The sequence below is a fragment of the Salmo salar genome, chromosome 06, assembly GCF_965601325.2.
Source record: "Salmo salar chromosome 06, fSalSal1, whole genome shotgun sequence".
Taxonomy (NCBI): domain Eukaryota; kingdom Metazoa; phylum Chordata; class Actinopteri; order Salmoniformes; family Salmonidae; genus Salmo; species Salmo salar.
The window spans coordinates 52,948,515-52,955,357 of NC_138296.1; the positions used below are offsets into that span (position 1 = coordinate 52,948,515).

At 42.9% G+C, this 6,843-nt stretch overlaps 1 pseudogene; it reads left to right on the forward strand.

The window, feature by feature from the left end:
* The first annotated feature begins 819 nt into the window (after positions 1 to 819).
* On the forward strand, positions 820 to 5,574 carry LOC145879770 (transmembrane protein 151B pseudogene; annotated as a pseudogene).
* Positions 5,575 to 6,843: the final 1,269 nt, after the last annotated feature.

Genomic DNA, 6,843 nt, shown 5'->3' on the forward strand with positions numbered 1-6,843 from the left:
TTTTACAAAAAGCGATCGCCAAATCGGCGTATTCAGGGGGAATGCGCACGGTGGACACCTTCATAGTTAAGAACACTATAACAATATGGAAGAAAAATACACTTATTCTACTAGAACAAATATCACTCCCTAAAAACACAACCCTACGGAACAATCCTTGGATAGCTTTTCAGAATTCACCAATAAATTGGTCCACATGGAAAACTAAAGGCATAGATACCGTAAGTGACTTGGTAACAGGAAATACAATTATTTCCATGATAGAATTAAAAATCTATTTTGGTCTGATCCATGTAGATATTTTCAAATCGATGCAACTTAAAAGTTACATATCACAACATTTTTTATTTGAAATCTTTTGGACATCAGAGCAACCTTGAGGGAATCTTATTTGAGTCAGAAAGGGATGTTCACATGATAGTTAAGACATACAAAATCTTGGAGAGAGCATATCCAACCTATCCAATTAATTAGAAAAAATATAAACTATTGGAACCAAGACTTAAAAATAACTGATGTTGGCACAAGATGGAGGGAATGTTGGAGCATAACTAATGAAATTACAGTTAACGAAAATGTAAACTTAATCCAGTATAAACTATTTTATAGAATTAATTTATTATACAATAGACAAAATAAAAATTCTACAGCACAATGGAAGAGTCATATCTTAAGTGTAAAACTAACAATGACTCAATAATCCATGCTTTCTAGGAATGCTATGAAGTCCAAAAGTAATGGGCAGAGCTATAAAGTTGGCTGTCAGAAGTATTACAATGTAAATGTACTTTTAATCTGTCTGTCTGCATATTTCAAGACATGGCATATGGGGGTATAGTGAGATACCCAAAGGGCTGATTCTCTTCTCATCACTCATCTTGAAAAAATGTATACATAGGCGACCGAGAAGAACAAATCTGTACAATTTAAGGCCATGTGGGAAACAATAATGCAGGCACTAGGGAAGGGAGTGTGAGCATGCGGATCCGGGCTGATGAGATGTAGTCGTTGTTTGTGTGCGTCTGTAAATCAATGTTCGCATGTGCATGTTTGTATCTGGTGTTATGAAAAATTCAATAGTATAAATAAAAAAAAGAAATGGAAACAAAAATATTCTCGTGGGGAGGTTGATCATGTGAAAGTTCAGATAAAGTCTGAACTGTTTGATCATAACAAGCAAAGGCATGCAGCTCTTTGCTCATGCATAAGATATGTCAAAGCACTTAGAAAGCTGAATATTTCGTGTGTTGCAAAGAGTAGTTGCTTTTGGCTCAAATTCTTTCAAGTTTACTGTTTCTATAGAGTTATTTAAAAGATAGCTATTGCTTCAAATATCCATCAATTCATCATTCTCACTGTGCATTTGATATGTTTTTTCTCACTGTATGTATAATGGTTAGCACAACAATGCTTACAGGTATGTTTTCCCAGACTCATTGGTATTTTCTCTCTCCATTTCCCCCTGTGCAGCAGTGGCCCCTGAAGCAGTCCCTCAGTAAGTCCCTGTGCAGGGATAGCCACTGGAAATGCCTGCTCCTGTCCCTACTCATGTACGGCTGCGTGGGGGCCTTGACCTGGTGCCACATGACCAAGGTGACACGGCTCACCTTCGACAGTGCCTACAAGGTCAAGTCAATGATGTACCATGAAAGCCCCTGCTCCAACGGATACATCTACATTCCTGTGGCCTTCATGGTCATGCTATACGTGGTCTACCTGGTGGAGTGCTGGCACTGCCGCACCCACAATGCACTGCTGTACAAGGTGGACGTGGAGAGGGTGGGCGAGCGCATCGGGCGCATGCAGCAGGCTACACCCTGCATCTGGTGGAAGGCCATCAGCTACCATTACGTGCGGCGCACGCGGCAAGTGATGCGCTACCGTAACGGCGACGCCTACACCACCACGCAAGTGTATCACCAGCGTGTCAACACGCACGTGGCCGAGGCGGAGTTTAACTACGGCAACTGTGGCGGGAAGGACATCTCCAAGCAGCTGCAGGGCCTGGACAGCTTCCCCATCACCAAGCTGAGGTTCACCAAGTGCTTTAGCTTCGCCAATGTGGAGACGGAGAACTCCTACCTAACCCAGCTTCTTCACAGCTTCTTCACCGAGAACGAGGGCCTGGACAACTACATGGAGGCCCTGGACGACTACATGGAGATCTATACATCAAGGGTAGATTCTCACTTCTTGGTCTCCTACTGACAACTTAATTTCTTACCTTAGAAATGACAAGCATTATCTGCTGGTGTGGTTATGTGATTGGATTGACTGGATTGATCACTTAAAGACATGCTCCAGAGCTTTGGTGATTAGTAAGTATTTTTTTAAACTCCTGCTTCAGGCTGAATGTGTCAGTGTGTAGTTCAAACATACATAATCTACAGGCAGAATTACTGGCTTACCTCTTAGCCAAAAAATCCCTATTTTGAAAGCAACTGTTTACTGGAAGCTGTGCAGCGCTATTTACCCTACATTTTCTCCCACGTGTGACAGCCCCCTAGCAATTCCAGTTCCAGCTAATTAGCTTTACCTACAAAATTATAGACATATTTTGTGAAATCTGGTAATCATTTTATGAGCAATAACAAAAAAAGCATTAACCATATACTGGTATATCTCTTGCAGATGGTGTAATATTGTTTCCTTCTCTTGAAGCATTTCTTCCTTACACCTAGTACCTTTATAACACTAGTTGCAACTCGCCACTGGCAATTGTAACTAGATGCATAACAATGGGGTCTCACCTCATCTATAGCACATCTATGCAAGCCCCATTACTCAGGAGGGTAGTCAGGATATCCACCTTATGTTTGTCATATATTCTACCCCTTAACCTTTTAGTATTATACCTGTCTATCGATTTGATAGTGCTAGTTGATTGTTTCCCAGATAGAAGGCAATAAGGATGCGCTTCAGTCCCCATATTTACAAAGTCTAAGAGTAGGAGTGCTGATATAGAATCAGTTTAGCCTTTTAGATCATAATGAATAAGATTATATGGACAAGGGGGACCTGATCCTAGATCAGAACTCCTACTCTGAGAAGCTTTATGAATACACGTCTATGTGTGCTCTGAAGTTCCTTGAGTTGGAGACTTTGAACATGTGTATCAGCTGAAAATAATTTAGCCCTTTATAGGTTTTTAAATCATGGCATATGGAGCAGCACAGGACCGGTCCTGGCTGTTTTTCAGCCCTAGGCGAGGCAAAAATAAATTGGCCCTCCTATACCCTACAAATCTAGAATAGTCCCAGTAAGCAACATTTCACTGAAAAGACATCTAAAATAGGTATTTTCCAGGTATTTTCCAAGTTAGGTTCATTTTAGGTTCTGAATGAAAGGTGAAAATATGTATTTTCCGGATGTTTAAAATATGTATTTCTAGAGGTTGAAATCAGGTTCATTTTCGGTTCTGAATTAAAGTTGAAAATACGTCTTCTCCGGACATTGATATCAGGTTAATTTTCAATTCTGAATGAAAGTAGACAGTCTATTTTTGGACCAAATCAAGGCCAGTCCAGACTGGACCAAATCTGAACCAAAGACTTCAGTGTCTGTTTGTGCTTACTGGGGTGTAGCCTACAGTGTCAGCCCACAATGGAATTTTATGAATGCCCCTCCATGTGGTTGGCCTATCTTATTCCTGTGACTAATCAATTTGGCTATTTATGAATGTCAGATACCCAACTTGATCAGGAGTTATCCTGAGCCTATTAGCAATGTGTTTACACAGCAGGAAGTGCAGAAGTATTACATTTTTTCATGACAATTAAGCCCACAGGGTGAAACTCCTGGACAGCAGTTGTAAGTAGTCTGATGGTCTTTAATTTTACTTTGATTGGGCGCCATTAAGGTTAGGCTATTTGATTGGAGAAACGTGTATGATGTAAAAAGTGTCCATCGCATTACATTGTCATACATTTTATCCCTAGCCTGTAGGCTACAGAAAATCCACATACTCTTAATACCATAGGCTAAATCTGCTACATGATTTATGTTAGGTACTGTTTTTACGGAATGTTGGTGGAACACCGCAGCGATGCATCTCTCCAACAGCACCCTGGAGAGGCGCACTGGGAGTGGACAAGCAAAATATATTGCGCCCCTGCCTTCAACAAAGTGGGCACTGCTTATCACAGGGCGGCATCAGCACTCACCTAAAAATTCCATATGCCACTGGTTGAGAGAAATTGTCATTGTTTTTGGGAAGAATTATGTGAGGTTTTATGTGTTGCTGGAGGTGCGTCTTGGGTCAGTTTAACACTATAACCATACTGATGCTCCTATAGCAGTCTAGCTGGAGGTCACACATCATGGGAGGCAGAGTTCACTCACTCACTCACGCACGCACGCACTCACGCACTCACTCACAGGAAGCCGTCTTTCTCATTAGCAGTTTTTATTAGTTCTTTTTTTAGATCCACTCCTATTATGTCCGAGATCGTTTGAAGTTTGAAAACAGCAGATAGTGAAGTCCCAGAGTTTTAGATTTCAATAATGGTGAATATGATTACATTACTGACATTACCGACTCAATAGTCCAATGCTCACTGACCAACCTCTCATTAATTAAAAAAAGTTCAGTTAATTTAGATATCTGATGGCTTCACTGTGATACGTTATTGTGTACAAATAAGTGTTTACCAGTGCTATGTTTACTGACCATACAACAATAAATAGGATACAGCTAAAAAAAAGGTGACAGGAAGGTGACAGGAAAATTCAGAAACCTGAATAATGTTTCTCCACCACAGACTGTTAACATTTAACCCTTTGTCATATGTAACATGGAACTAGGCTTGCAAAATTCCGGACACTTTCCTAAAATTACCCAGGTTTCCAGAAATCCCAGTTGGAAGATTCCCATAAACAGGAAATCCAGAATCCAGGGTGGCAAGTAGCCTAGTGGTTGGCGTGTTGGACTAGTAACTGAAAGGTTGCAAGATCGAATCCCCAAGCTGACAAGGTAAAAATCTGTCTTTCTGCCCCTGAACAAGGCAGTTAACCCACTAGGTTGTCATTGAAAATAAGAATTTGTTCTTAACTGACTTGCCTAGTTAAATAAAGGTAAAAAATAAATAAATAAAAATCCTCCAACCAGGATTTCTGGGAATTTTGGGAAAGTTACCGGAATTTTACAACCATACATGAAACTCATTATCATGTGTACAAAGTGGAATAATAAGTAATATTACCGTATGTACTCTCACACCCATAAGGTTTTTGGGGCTCATCATCTTATGTTGTGTACAAAATGTTGTGACTTAAGAGTGTTGCGGAATACATATTTTGTACTGTAAATAATATAGAGATAATAGGTTAGAAGGACTGTCGGGGTGCTAACATAAAATGTACTTAACAGGATAGTGTTTTGGTTTGCAGATCGAAAATCGATCAATTTCTACAGTACCAGTCAAAAGTTTGGACACACCTACTCATTCAAGGGTTTTTCTTTATTTTGTACTATTTTCTACACTGTAGGTTAATAGTGAAGACATCAAGACTATGAAATAATACATATGAAATCATATAGTAACCAAAAACAGTGTTAAACAAATCAAACAAATTGTTGGCTGCTTTTCCTTCACTCTGCGGTCCAACTCATCCCAAACCATCTCAATTGGGTTGAGGTTAGGTGATTGTGGAGGCCAGGTTATCTGACGGAGTACTCCATCACTCTCCTTCTTGGTGAAATAGCACTTACACAGCCTGGAGGAGTGTTGGGTCATTGTCCTGTTGAAAAACAAATGATAGTGGGACTAAGCGCAAACCAGATGGGATGGCGTATTGGTGCAGAATGTTGTGGTAGCCATGCTGGTTAAGTGGGCCTTGAATTCTAAATAAATCACTGACAGTGTGTAGCGTCTTGTCTGTGGTGTGGCGGAAAGAAGCGCAGGAAGCAGCGAACACTGTGTGGTAATTTTAATTAAGAACCACCCGTACAAAATAAGAGGTCTCCCAACAACAGGGAAAAATACAATGGACAAGCACAGTCAACAAACGCAGTTGACATACAGAAAAACAATCCCGCACAATAGGGTGCGGGCCAGCTGAACTAAATAGCCCTCTTAATTACCTAACTCAGGGCAGGTGAGAAAACATAAAAAAAGGGAAAAAACAAAAAGGGAATCGGTGGTAGCTAATAGGCCGGTGACGACGACCGCCGAGCGCCACCCGAGCAGGAGGAGGCGCCACCGTCGGTAGGAATCGTGACAGTACCCCCCTCCTGACGCGCGGCCCCTGCAGCGCGCCGACACCGGCCTCGAGGCCGACCCGGAGGACGAGGCGCAGGGCGATCCGGATGGAGGCGGTGGAACTCCTTCAACATGGATGGGTCCAAGACGTCCTCCGCCGGCACCCAGCACCTCTCCTCCGGACCGTACCCCTCCCAGTCCACAAGGTACTGCAGGCCCCCCGCCCGGCGTCTCGAGTCCAGAATGGCCCTTACGCTGTACGCCGGGGACCCCCCGATGTCCAGGGGGGGTGGAGGGACCTCCGGCACCTCATCTTCTTGTAGGGGACCAGCCACCACCGGCCTGAGGAGAGACACATGAAACGAGGGGTTAATACGGTAATAGGAAGGGAGTTGCAACCGATAACACACCTCGTTTATCCTCCTCAGGACTTTGAAGGGCCCCACACACTGCGGCCCCAGCTTCCGGCAGGGCACGCGGAGAGACAGGTTCCGGGTCGAGAGCCAGACCCTGTCACCCGGTGCGAACACCGGCGCCTCACTGCGGTGGCGGTCAGCACTCCTTTTCTGCCTAGCACTGGCCTCCTTCAGTGAGTCCTGTACTGCTTTCCAGGTCTCTTTGGAGTGCTGAACCCAGTCCTCCA